This window comes from Lissotriton helveticus, chromosome 8 (genome assembly GCF_964261635.1).
Source record: "Lissotriton helveticus chromosome 8, aLisHel1.1, whole genome shotgun sequence".
In the NCBI taxonomy this organism is placed as follows: Eukaryota; Metazoa; Chordata; class Amphibia; order Caudata; family Salamandridae; genus Lissotriton; species Lissotriton helveticus.
Genome location: NC_136069.1, coordinates 1,059,531,217 through 1,059,543,617, shown reverse-complemented (window position 1 = coordinate 1,059,543,617; position 12,401 = coordinate 1,059,531,217). Strand labels below are relative to the sequence as shown.

Here is a 12,401-nt window from a genome sequence, read left to right as displayed (position 1 = left end):
ATTCAGCATAGTAGAGCTACAAAGATTAGTTGAACAGAATTTGCAGCAACAACCAAACCGAAAAACAAAGGCACAAAACTCCTCATCTTTCCTGCAAATGCATGCTGACACACAGCAACCAATCTTATTGCAGCCAAGAGTATTAGATTTCTTGCTTTGAGAATAGTGAACAAAATGTTTGGAATATATTTGGGCCAAGATGTATTACTAAATGTTAGAAGTCAGTTAACCACTGTTTGAAATGGATAACAGACTAGAATTCTGCTATATTGGTGATGGTCGCCAACCACTCTGGCACCTAACGAGAGAAAAAAATGCAGAATCAAATTTAAAGTCATTGAATTACAGAATTTGCAGAGGGCAATTAAGGGGATGAGGCTAGGAGCTCCTCAAAATGGAGGAGGAGCAAGGAGGTGGAAGAATTGTAAGGGGAAACAGGACGGGGCAGGGAAAGACCCAGGGAGCAGCAGGTTATCGTTTCACTTGTGGTCTGCTTATTTTATTATTACTTATTTGTAGCATTCATAGAGCGCACTGTGACCAGACTGGTATCATGGCGCGGAGAGTTTTAATTGTCTGGAAGGAAGACAATGGCAGAGGATGGCGCACCGGCACAAGCATATTTACTTGGGGAACAACCACGTTTTCAAGGCCTTCCTGGATTTCAACAGGTCTGTGAGCGATCTCAAGAGTAGTCAGCAACCCGTTCCACAACTGGGCAGCCTTAACTGCAATGGCTTTCCTGCCTCTTCGAACCTAGTGGAACCTATTTACGTAGATGATACAGATTTTTTTTTTTTTACTCTAAGGCAGTATGTGGATGACTTATTTTGGAATCTGTTTCTCTACATCAGTGCATGGAGTACTCAATCCATCTCCTCACCAAGTTGGCTAATAAAGAGGAAAAGACTTCAAAAGATAAAACACAGTTCTGCCTTCCCAGAGTATGATACCGTAGTCATGAAATCTCTGCTGTGACAGAGCAGAGCCACATATAAGCGCCACCCCTGTGTATTAGAGTTATTTCCTTTCTTTGCTTGTCTTCTGGCTAGTTATGGAGCCCCACTTCCAACTTTGTTGGTCTTCGGACGATTTCCAAATGAAATCCAGTGTACTGGGAAATGAAGGCCACCTCCTAAAATGCCAGATTTCAAACTATAATGTGCCTGTAAAAAGCAGTTGTTGGTCATGGACCCGGAGGAGTTGTGTCTCTGGTGTGTGGGCTTTGGACACCACTCCAAGTTGTGTGAAAAATGCCATCATGCATCTGAAGACTATCCGGGATAGAGAAGCGGAACTGTATGTCGTGAAGCACAAGTATTCACGAACCTTGTGTAATAGCTACTGCAAGTTGCGGGCGCAGTCTCGATCTCGCTCATGCGGCCGTTCCTGCGAGAGGTCAGCTTTTTGGACAACATCCTGCAGTAAGTCGAAATCGAAGTCCAAATGGAAAGAGTGAAGCAGGACTCAACCAAATCCCGACACTCTCTATCCAAAGAGAAGGCGCAAGAGCATCATGATGTCAGTCAGTCAGTTTCCCTCATGTTCTCCGGTCATGGAGCTGATCGCCTGACTTACGTCAGTGCACCCAGAGTCCCCCAGGCCCTCTGCCGATGCCACATTAGACTGAAACCTTCAAGTAGGCCATGCTGCATATTTTTGGCACAATTCTCTCTCCGTCTTCCTATTCTCTTATGGGGAGCTAAAGGAAAGTAAACAGGGTTTTTGACTCTGGTTTGGTTTTTAGGCCTGGGGTTTGACAGTGCAGCTGTCAAACAGAGCTTGAACTTACAATATATGTAAAGTAAGTGTTGGGTCCACCCCTTGTACCACAAGCCTTCTTCCACCAGTCTTTTTCTGCCATTGGCTTGATATCATCAATTATGTTTCGACCTAGCCCAGAGGAGTATTAATGCTTCATGCAATACGTTGGGCTGTTTGGGTGTATGGATTCCATACATGTGAACAGTGAAGTTGGACATTTTGAGGGGAAAAAAACAGGACAATATATTTTCCTTATTGATTTATATATAAGCAGAGGCAGTTTTAACTGGGAGACCGCTAAAATTAAGCCACCTCCTGCCTGCATTGGGTCTGTTGCAAAAAACACAGTTGATGGACCGAATGTAGAACAATGTCATACATTCACCCCAGTACAAGGATCTGGGCCTAAATCCATCGTTTTTTTGCACTCCACACCACCCTGGGTTAGACACTGGCTATATGCAAATCAGCTCTGACCCTGTGCCTCATGGGAACAGTCCAGTCCGAACTACCAAGCCATGTCTTTCCCAGACCGGAATCAAGCATCCAAGGACCGGTTTCTGGCTATCAGCCTTCATCAGCCTGGATAGCTTGCCTCCAGTGGTGTGGAGAGCCTGGGACTCACGTCTGAGCATACCCAGCCCACTCGGGGTGAAAATTGCAAAAAACACAGTTGATGGACCGAATGTAGAACAATGTCATACATTCACCCCAGTACAAGGATCTGGGCCTAAATCCATCGTTTTTTTGCACTCCACACCACCCTGGGTTAGACACTGGCTATATGCAAATCAGCTCTGACCCTGTGCCTCATGGGAACAGTCCAGTCCGAACTACCAAGCCATGTCTTTCCCAGACCGGAATCAAGCATCCAAGGACCGGTTTCTGGCTATCAGCCTTCATCAGCCTGGATAGCTTGCCTCCAGTGGTGTGGAGAGCCTGGGACTCACGTCTGAGCATACCCAGCCCACTCGGGGTGAAAATTGCAAAAAACACAGTTGATGGACCGAATGTAGAACAATGTCATACATTCACCCCAGTACAAGGATCTGGGCCTAAATCCATCGTTTTTTTGCACTCCACACCACCCTGGGTTAGACACTGGCTATATGCAAATCAGCTCTGACCCTGTGCCTCATGGGAACAGTCCAGTCCGAACTACCAAGCCATGTCTTTCCCAGACCGGAATCAAGCATCCAAGGACCGGTTTCTGGCTATCAGCCTTCATCAGCCTGGATAGCTTGCCTCCAGTGGTGTGGAGAGCCTGGGACTCACGTCTGAGCATACCCAGCCCACACGGGGTGAAAATTGCAAAAAACACAGTTGATGGACCGAATGTAGAACAATGTCATACATTCACCCCAGTACAAGGATCTGGGCCTAAATCCATCGTTTTTTTGCACTCCACACCACCCTGGGTTAGACACTGGCTATATGCAAATCAGCTCTGACCCTGTGCCTCATGGGAACAGTCCAGTCCGAACTACCAAGCCATGTCTTTCCCAGACCGGAATCAAGCATCCAAGGACCGGTTTCTGGCTATCAGCCTTCATCAGCCTGGATAGCTTGCCTCCAGTGGTGTGGAGAGCCTGGGACTCACGTCTGAGCATACCCAGCCCACTCGGGGTGAAAATTGCAAAAAACACAGTTGATGGACCGAATGTAGAACAATGTCATACATTCACCCCAGTACAAGGATCTGGGCCTAAATCCATCGTTTTTTTGCACTCCACACCACCCTGGGTTAGACACTGGCTATATGCAAATCAGCTCTGACCCTGTGCCTCATGGGAACAGTCCAGTCCGAACTACCAAGCCATGTCTTTCCCAGACCGGAATCAAGCATCCAAGGACCGGTTTCTGGCTATCAGCCTTCATCAGCCTGGATAGCTTGCCTCCAGTGGTGTGGAGAGCCTGGGACTCACGTCTGAGCATACCCAGCCCACTCGGGGTGAAAATTGCAAAAAACACAGTTGATGGACCGAATGTAGAACAATGTCATACATTCACCCCAGTACAAGGATCTGGGCCTAAATCCATCGTTTTTTTGCACTCCACACCACCCTGGGTTAGACACTGGCTATATGCAAATCAGCTCTGACCCTGTGCCTCATGGGAACAGTCCAGTCCGAACTACCAAGCCATGTCTTTCCCAGACCGGAATCAAGCATCCAAGGACCGGTTTCTGGCTATCAGCCTTCATCAGCCTGGATAGCTTGCCTCCAGTGGTGTGGAGAGCCTGGGACTCACGTCTGAGCATACCCAGCCCACTCGGGGTGAAAATTGCAAAAAACACAGTTGATGGACCGAATGTAGAACAATGTCATACATTCACCCCAGTACAAGGATCTGGGCCTAAATCCATCGTTTTTTTGCACTCCACACCACCCTGGGTTAGACACTGGCTATATGCAAATCAGCTCTGACCCTGTGCCTCATGGGAACAGTCCAGTCCGAACTACCAAGCCATGTCTTTCCCAGACCGGAATCAAGCATCCAAGGACCGGTTTCTGGCTATCAGCCTTCATCAGCCTGGATAGCTTGCCTCCAGTGGTGTGGAGAGCCTGGGACTCACGTCTGAGCATACCCAGCCCACTCGGGGTGAAAATTGCAAAAAACACAGTTGATGGACCGAATGTAGAACAATGTCATACATTCACCCCAGTACAAGGATCTGGGCCTAAATCCATCGTTTTTTTGCACTCCACACCACCCTGGGTTAGACACTGGCTATATGCAAATCAGCTCTGACCCTGTGCCTCATGGGAACAGTCCAGTCCGAACTACCAAGCCATGTCTTTCCCAGACCGGAATCAAGCATCCAAGGACCGGTTTCTGGCTATCAGCCTTCATCAGCCTGGATAGCTTGCCTCCAGTGGTGTGGAGAGCCTGGGACTCACGTCTGAGCATACCCAGCCCACTCGGGGTGAAAATTGCAAAAAACACAGTTGATGGACCGAATGTAGAACAATGTCATACATTCACCCCAGTACAAGGATCTGGGCCTCAATCCATCGTTTTTTTGCACTCCACACCACCCTGGGTTAGACACTGGCTATATGCAAATCAGCTCTGACCCTGTGCCTCATGGGAACAGTCCAGTCCGAACTACCAAGCCATGTCTTTCCCAGACCGGAATCAAGCATCCAAGGACCGGTTTCTGGCTATCAGCCTTCATCAGCCTGGATAGCTTGCCTCCAGTGGTGTGGAGAGCCTGGGACTCACGTCTGAGCATACCCAGCCCACTCGGGGTGAAAATTGCAAAAAACACAGTTGATGGACCGAATGTAGAACAATGTCATACATTCACCCCAGTACAAGGATCTGGGCCTAAATCCATCGTTTTTTTGCACTCCACACCACCCTGGGTTAGACACTGGCTATATGCAAATCAGCTCTGACCCTGTGCCTCATGGGAACAGTCCAGTCCGAACTACCAAGCCATGTCTTTCCCAGACCGGAATCAAGCATCCAAGGACCGGTTTCTGGCTATCAGCCTTCATCAGCCTGGATAGCTTGCCTCCAGTGGTGTGGAGAGCCTGGGACTCACGTCTGAGCATACCCAGCCCACTCGGGGTGAAAATTGCAAAAAACACAGTTGATGGACCGAATGTAGAACAATGTCATACATTCACCCCAGTACAAGGATCTGGGCCTAAATCCATCGTTTTTTTGCACTCCACACCACCCTGGGTTAGACACTGGCTATATGCAAATCAGCTCTGACCCTGTGCCTCATGGGAACAGTCCAGTCCGAACTACCAAGCCACGTCTTTCCCAGACCGGAATCAAGCATCCAAGGACCGGTTTCTGGCTATCAGCCTTCATCAGCCTGGATAGCTTGCCTCCAGTGGTGTGGAGAGCCTGGACTGGACTGTTCCCATGAGGCACAGGGTCAGAGCTGATTTGCATATAGCCAGTGTCTAACCCAGGGTGGTGTGGAGTGCAAAATAACGATGGATTTAGGCCCAGATCCTTGTACTGGGGTGAATGTATGACATTGTTCTACATTCTGTCCATCAACTGTGTTTTTTGCAATTTCACCCCGAGTGGGCTGGGAATGCTCAGACGTGAGTCCCAGGCTCTCCACACCACTGGAGTCAAGCTATCCAGGCTGATGAAGGCTGATAGCCAGAAACCGGTCCTTGGATGCTTGATTCCGGTCTGGGAAAGACATGGCTTGGTAGTTCGGACTGGACTGTTCCCATGAGGCACAGGGTCAGAGCTGATTTGCATATAGCCAGTGTCTAACCCAGGGTGGTGTGGAGTGCAAAATAACGATGGATTTAGGCCCAGATCCTTGTACTGGGGTGAATGTATGACATTGTTCTACATTCTGTCCATCAACTGTGTTTTTTGCAATTTCACCCCGAGTGGGCTGGGAATGCTCAGACGTGAGTCCCAGGCTCTCCACACCACTGGAGTCAAGCTATCCAGGCTGATGAAGGCTGATAGCCAGAAACCGGTCCTTGGATGCTTGATTCCGGTCTGGGAAAGACATGGCTTGGTAGTTCGGACTGGACTGTTCCCATGAGGCACAGGGTCAGAGCTGATTTGCATATAGCCAGTGTCTAACCCAGGGTGGTGTGGAGTGCAAAATAACGATGGATTTAGGCCCAGATCCTTGTACTGGGGTGAATGTATGACATTGTTCTACATTCTGTCCATCAACTGTGTTTTTTCCAATTTCACCCCGAGTGGGCTGGGAATGCTCAGACGTGAGTCCCAGGCTCTCCACACCACTGGAGTCAAGCTATCCAGGCTGATGAAGGCTGATAGCCAGAAACCGGTCCTTGGATGCTTGATTCCGGTCTGGGAAAGACATGGCTTGGTAGTTCGGACTGGACTGTTCCCATGAGGCACAGGGTCAGAGCTGATTTGCATATAGCCAGTGTCTAACCCAGGGTGGTGTGGAGTGCAAAATAACGATGGATTTAGGCCCAGATCCTTGTACTGGGGTGAATGTATGACATTGTTCTACATTCTGTCCATCAACTGTGTTTTTTGCAATTTCACCCCGAGTGGGCTGGGAATGCTCAGACGTGAGTCCCAGGCTCTCCACACCACTGGAGTCAAGCTATCCAGGCTGATGAAGGCTGATAGCCAGAAACCGGTCCTTGGATGCTTGATTCCGGTCTGGGAAAGACATGGCTTGGTAGTTCGGACTGGACTGTTCCCATGAGGCACAGGGTCAGAGCTGATTTGCATATAGCCAGTGTCTAACCCAGGGTGGTGTGGAGTGCAAAATAACGATGGATTTAGGCCCAGATCCTTGTACTGGGGTGAATGTATGACATTGTTCTACATTCTGTCCATCAACTGTGTTTTTTGCAATTTCACCCCGAGTGGGCTGGGAATGCTCAGACGTGAGTCCCAGGCTCTCCACACCACTGGAGTCAAGCTATCCAGGCTGATGAAGGCTGATAGCCAGAAACCGGTCCTTGGATGCTTGATTCCGGTCTGGGAAAGACATGGCTTGGTAGTTCGGACTGGACTGTTCCCATGAGGCACAGGGTCAGAGCTGATTTGCATATAGCCAGTGTCTAACCCAGGGTGGTGTGGAGTGCAAAATAACGATGGATTTAGGCCCAGATCCTTGTACTGGGGTGAATGTATGACATTGTTCTACATTCTGTCCATCAACTGTGTTTTTTGCAATTTCACCCCGAGTGGGCTGGGAATGCTCAGACGTGAGTCCCAGGCTCTCCACACCACTGGAGTCAAGCTATCCAGGCTGATGAAGGCTGATAGCCAGAAACCGGTCCTTGGATGCTTGATTCCGGTCTGGGAAAGACATGGCTTGGTAGTTCGGACTGGACTGTTCCCATGAGGCACAGGGTCAGAGCTGATTTGCATATAGCCAGTGTCTAACCCAGGGTGGTGTGGAGTGCAAAATAACGATGGATTTAGGCCCAGATCCTTGTACTGGGGTGAATGTATGACATTGTTCTACATTCTGTCCATCAACTGTGTTTTTTGCAATTTCACCCCGAGTGGGCTGGGAATGCTCAGACGTGAGTCCCAGGCTCTCCACACCACTGGAGTCAAGCTATCCAGGCTGATGAAGGCTGATAGCCAGAAACCGGTCCTTGGATGCTTGATTCCGGTCTGGGAAAGACATGGCTTGGTAGTTCGGACTGGACTGTTCCCATGAGGCACAGGGTCAGAGCTGATTTGCATATAGCCAGTGTCTAACCCAGGGTGGTGTGGAGTGCAAAATAACGATGGATTTAGGCCCAGATCCTTGTACTGGGGTGAATGTATGACATTGTTCTACATTCTGTCCATCAACTGTGTTTTTTGCAATTTCACCCCGAGTGGGCTGGGAATGCTCAGACGTGAGTCCCAGGCTCTCCACACCACTGGAGTCAAGCTATCCAGGCTGATGAAGGCTGATAGCCAGAAACCGGTCCTTGGATGCTTGATTCCGGTCTGGGAAAGACATGGCTTGGTAGTTCGGACTGGACTGTTCCCATGAGGCACAGGGTCAGAGCTGATTTGCATATAGCCAGTGTCTAACCCAGGGTGGTGTGGAGTGCAAAATAACGATGGATTTAGGCCCAGATCCTTGTACTGGGGTGAATGTATGACATTGTTCTACATTCTGTCCATCAACTGTGTTTTTTGCATTGGGTCTGTTGGCAAACATTAAAACTTTGAAGGCAAACATCAACTGAAGGAGAGAACTTTACAACTGCAGCCCTCTTCGTTTGAAATAAATGGAAACTGAAACAGGACTTTATAGAAGAGAAATAAGATATCAATGCAGTGCACTTTTTGTTTTTTGTCTTACTTTGAAGTACTTCAGCCAACTGCATTAGCACGTAACATATTGGCTTTGTCAAGGCTTGTTCCGCAGAACTCCGCAGCCAGACTCGTCCTCGGGACTCCACGGTACAAACACATGACCCAACACCTACGCGACCTCCAATGACTCCTCGTCGAGAAGAGGGTTACCTTCAAGTTCCTCGCCCACGCCTACAAAACCCTCCACAACATAGGACCCGAATACCTCAACGAGAGAGTCTCCTTCCACGTGCCCAGGATGAACCCCGCTCCGCCGACCTCGCCCTGTCAGAGATCCCTCGCATCCGCAGAAAAAGAGCAGGCGGGAGAGCCTTCTCCTACATCGCAGTCAAGACCTGGAACAAGCTCCCAGTCAACATCAGACACTCCCCGACCCTGCACACCTTCAGGACAGACCTCTAGACCTGGCTCTTCGACTGATCCGGAGGTAACCCTCCCCCCCCACCCCCGGCGCCTTGATACCCTCACAGGTGAGTAGTGCGCTTTAGAAACCTCTGATTGATTGATTGTTCTTGTTGCTGTTTTTAGGAGTAGCGACAGCTGGGGTAGCAGGAGCAGTGTCAGGGGCACAAAAGGCGAAGCCAGTGATTGTAACTGATATCTCTTATTTTTGAAGATGCAATGGCAGAAACTGAAATACTGGGCCTGACGCCAACGATTCAGTTATTACAATGACATTTCACACATTTGGCCTTTTTAACATAGCGTTAAAATGCTAATGAAAAATAAACCTATTTCTATTTTCCAGATGCAAATAGGGTTTTCAACTATGGCCTGAATGATACTGATAGTAATGTTAAATTTTAAGCGCCTGGATACCCTCACGGATGTTTAGTGCGCTTTACAAAAGGACATGACATAACAATCAAACGCCTCACAGTTTTGTCTATTTAGGCTCACGCATATTGTTTAGAGCAAAAAATATATCGGACAATGAATAGACATGTAAACTAAATATTGCAGAACAAAGTTGAGGGGAAATAGGGAACCAAAACACGGATTTAACCTTTAAAGTTAGGGGATAAGTAAAGAACTTTGGACCCAAAGTATGTCCTCTTCCTTGGTGTGAAATAAATGAAGTGCAAAGCAGAAACACTCCGAGAAAACACAGACATAACAGATTCGAATTTTAGACGGAAGGAGCTAGAGAAAGGACTTTCATTTCACATTGAATGCTGCCATCTTGTGGGCGATAGAGTTTAATGAAAATTTGAAAATATATTTTACACAACCAAAATTAAAAGCAACCTCCAGCATCAGCGAATATATTTTGGCTTGGGTTTTTTGGCAAGTACAAATCACTTCTTTTGCACACATTTTTATAATGGCAAATCCACATTAAAATAGATATAAACATACAGGATACAAAAAATAGGACCTCTGCTATCAGCCATTAAGGTTTAAAGTACCCTTAAAATACACACAACGTTTCCATACAAGGTACCAGCAACTATTTCTTGAACTATCTAAACTTAATTATGCCAATGGCCTCTACCACGGATCATCTTTATCAACTATAAAAAGACTACAACAAATTCAGAACTCTGCTGCCAGGCTACTCCTACTTGTAAAGAAAGCCACACATGCCCACATCTCACCTGCCTTGAGGGTCCTACATTGGTTACTGGTTGCAAGAAAAAAAACCTTTCAAGGTACTTTGTATCACCCACAAAGCAACACATGGAACAGGACCACTTTTCATCAGGAATAAAATCACTAAATACATACAACAAAGTAACCTCGGCTTCAGATTGGCACCTCGCCTCAAAACCCCTGCATACAAGTAAAAAAAATATGAGTGGCACGTCTTTCTCTGTTCAAGCAGCCAAACTATAGAATTCATTACCTCCAAAAAATAAGATCCACAGATGATTTTCTTACCTTCAGAAGACTTTTTACATGACCACCGTGCTCAGAACACAAATATACAACATGTGTCTGTGTATGTAAAGATGTATAATTTGATCATATGTATATATTTACATATGTGCATTTCTTTGTACAAATATATATACTACTTATGGTTTAAAAATATACAGATATACATAAAGGTCTGCTTAACAAATGTAAATGTTACTTACGGTTACAATATATTATTTATACTTAACATATATAGGTCACTGCATAATACACATAAGTTAATAGATTATATTCTTATGGGTCCTCTGCTTTATTTTATCTATCACAATGTGAAAATATAATTATAACAATTGTATCGATAAGTGCTTCACTATTGAAACATTGGGGAAAATATAAAATTAACCCCTTCCATGCTGATGATGGCCACCGTCCGTCATGCATCACGGTGGGCGTGTGCGGATGACGGCTGGGGGCTGTCATGAACCCGCCCACTCATTAAAACGGCCGCATAGGCGCAGAATCGCGCCCAAGGGGTTAAAATAAATAAATATAAACAAAAAAATGCATAAAATTCCCCCCAAAAGTTAATACAAATACACAAATAAATTAACTTTACTCACAGCAATATTTGTAAGTTCAAGTTTCTAACTATTTAGCCATACATGCACATACAAAACTTTATATCTTTTCATTATTTTCCATATACATCTTGATATATAGTTATGTAGCTATTTATTTATTACTTTACTCCTATAAAAATAAAAAAGCCTCAACTCTCTCCCAATGCACTACTCTATATCTCATTCTATACCTCTCTCAATATATCTACTTTTAGGGAAGGAGCCCTCATCAGGCATTTGTAGCAATCACCACATATTCTTACAGTGCCAAAGGACGGATTCTGTTCCAATGCATGGGCAGTGAAACATCCATTAGTTACAAATGGGGACATAAAGTTACCATTGATAAAAATTACCTTCTCCATCACGCACTGGGAGCCAAAGCAAAGTGCAAAGACAGGAAATGCTGGTGTTTCTGACCGGAAGAGATGCTGGGAGCACTGTACAGAAATTGCAGTCACTCTCCTCCCTCTATTCACTGCACGGATTGTTGTTCAGAGTTGCCCCACGTTGCTCGCTTTTCGTGTCCCCCTATTAACTTTGCCTGGCTGGCCCACTCTACCATTTCTTGAACGATATTAGCTCCGCCTGTCTCTTCAACGGGTTTTTCTTCCTCGTGTTGTTGACTTACACTCTGTTCCTCTTACTTTGGGGCTCAGTGCCGCTAACATTTGATTCTGCCATGAATCCCAGAAGCACTAACCCCTCTCCACTTCCTGCAGCAGCACTCTGGTCATTACCAGCAGTAGAGTCAGTGGCAATCTCAAATGTTGACTCGGAGGTTCTTATTTAAACCAGATGGTCTTAGGCTGTGTGAGCCGCTTCCTGCAGTGCTACCAAAAGGAGGGCTTGGGGGCAGCTGACCGAATGGAAGTCTGTCCCGGGGCAGATTGGGAGGGTGGTGCAGTCCAGTGTCTGCCATTTAGTGTTCGGCTACATTATAGCCCGAATGTAGCCCAGCATAGAATTAGGGGGTTATTTGGGGCTACCTGCCACCATTTGAGGTTCTGCTGACCTGGTGGCTGGTAGTCTGAGAATAGTGGTAATCTTTGTGCTTTTACTCTGAGGTACCTTACCTGCAGCCCAATATTGAAGTGAGCAATGATGGAGAAAGACAGTTAGGTTGAGGAGACAATGCAGGTGTTGAAGGAGGCCGGAAAGTGAGACCTCATGGTTGGCGGGGAGGCGTTGTCCTCTCCTGGAGGCCCGCATTGTCAGGTCCCTGCAGGAGTAGCGCTGGCAGTTTTTGCTTACTCCCCACCATGTTCATGGCGGGCAGCAGGGGCAGCATCTGAGGAGGCGAGCGGCTGCTCCGTATCCAGTGGAGCGCTCTCATGTGAGGCAGGGGCC

General features: G+C 47.0%; 1 protein-coding gene across 2 annotated transcripts in view; it reads right to left on the bottom strand.

The window, feature by feature from the left end:
- The window catches only part of PRRG1 (proline rich and Gla domain 1), a 339,513-nt gene that overhangs the window by 4,924 nt on the left and 322,188 nt on the right, over positions 1 to 12,401 (bottom strand). The window lies entirely within an intron of this gene.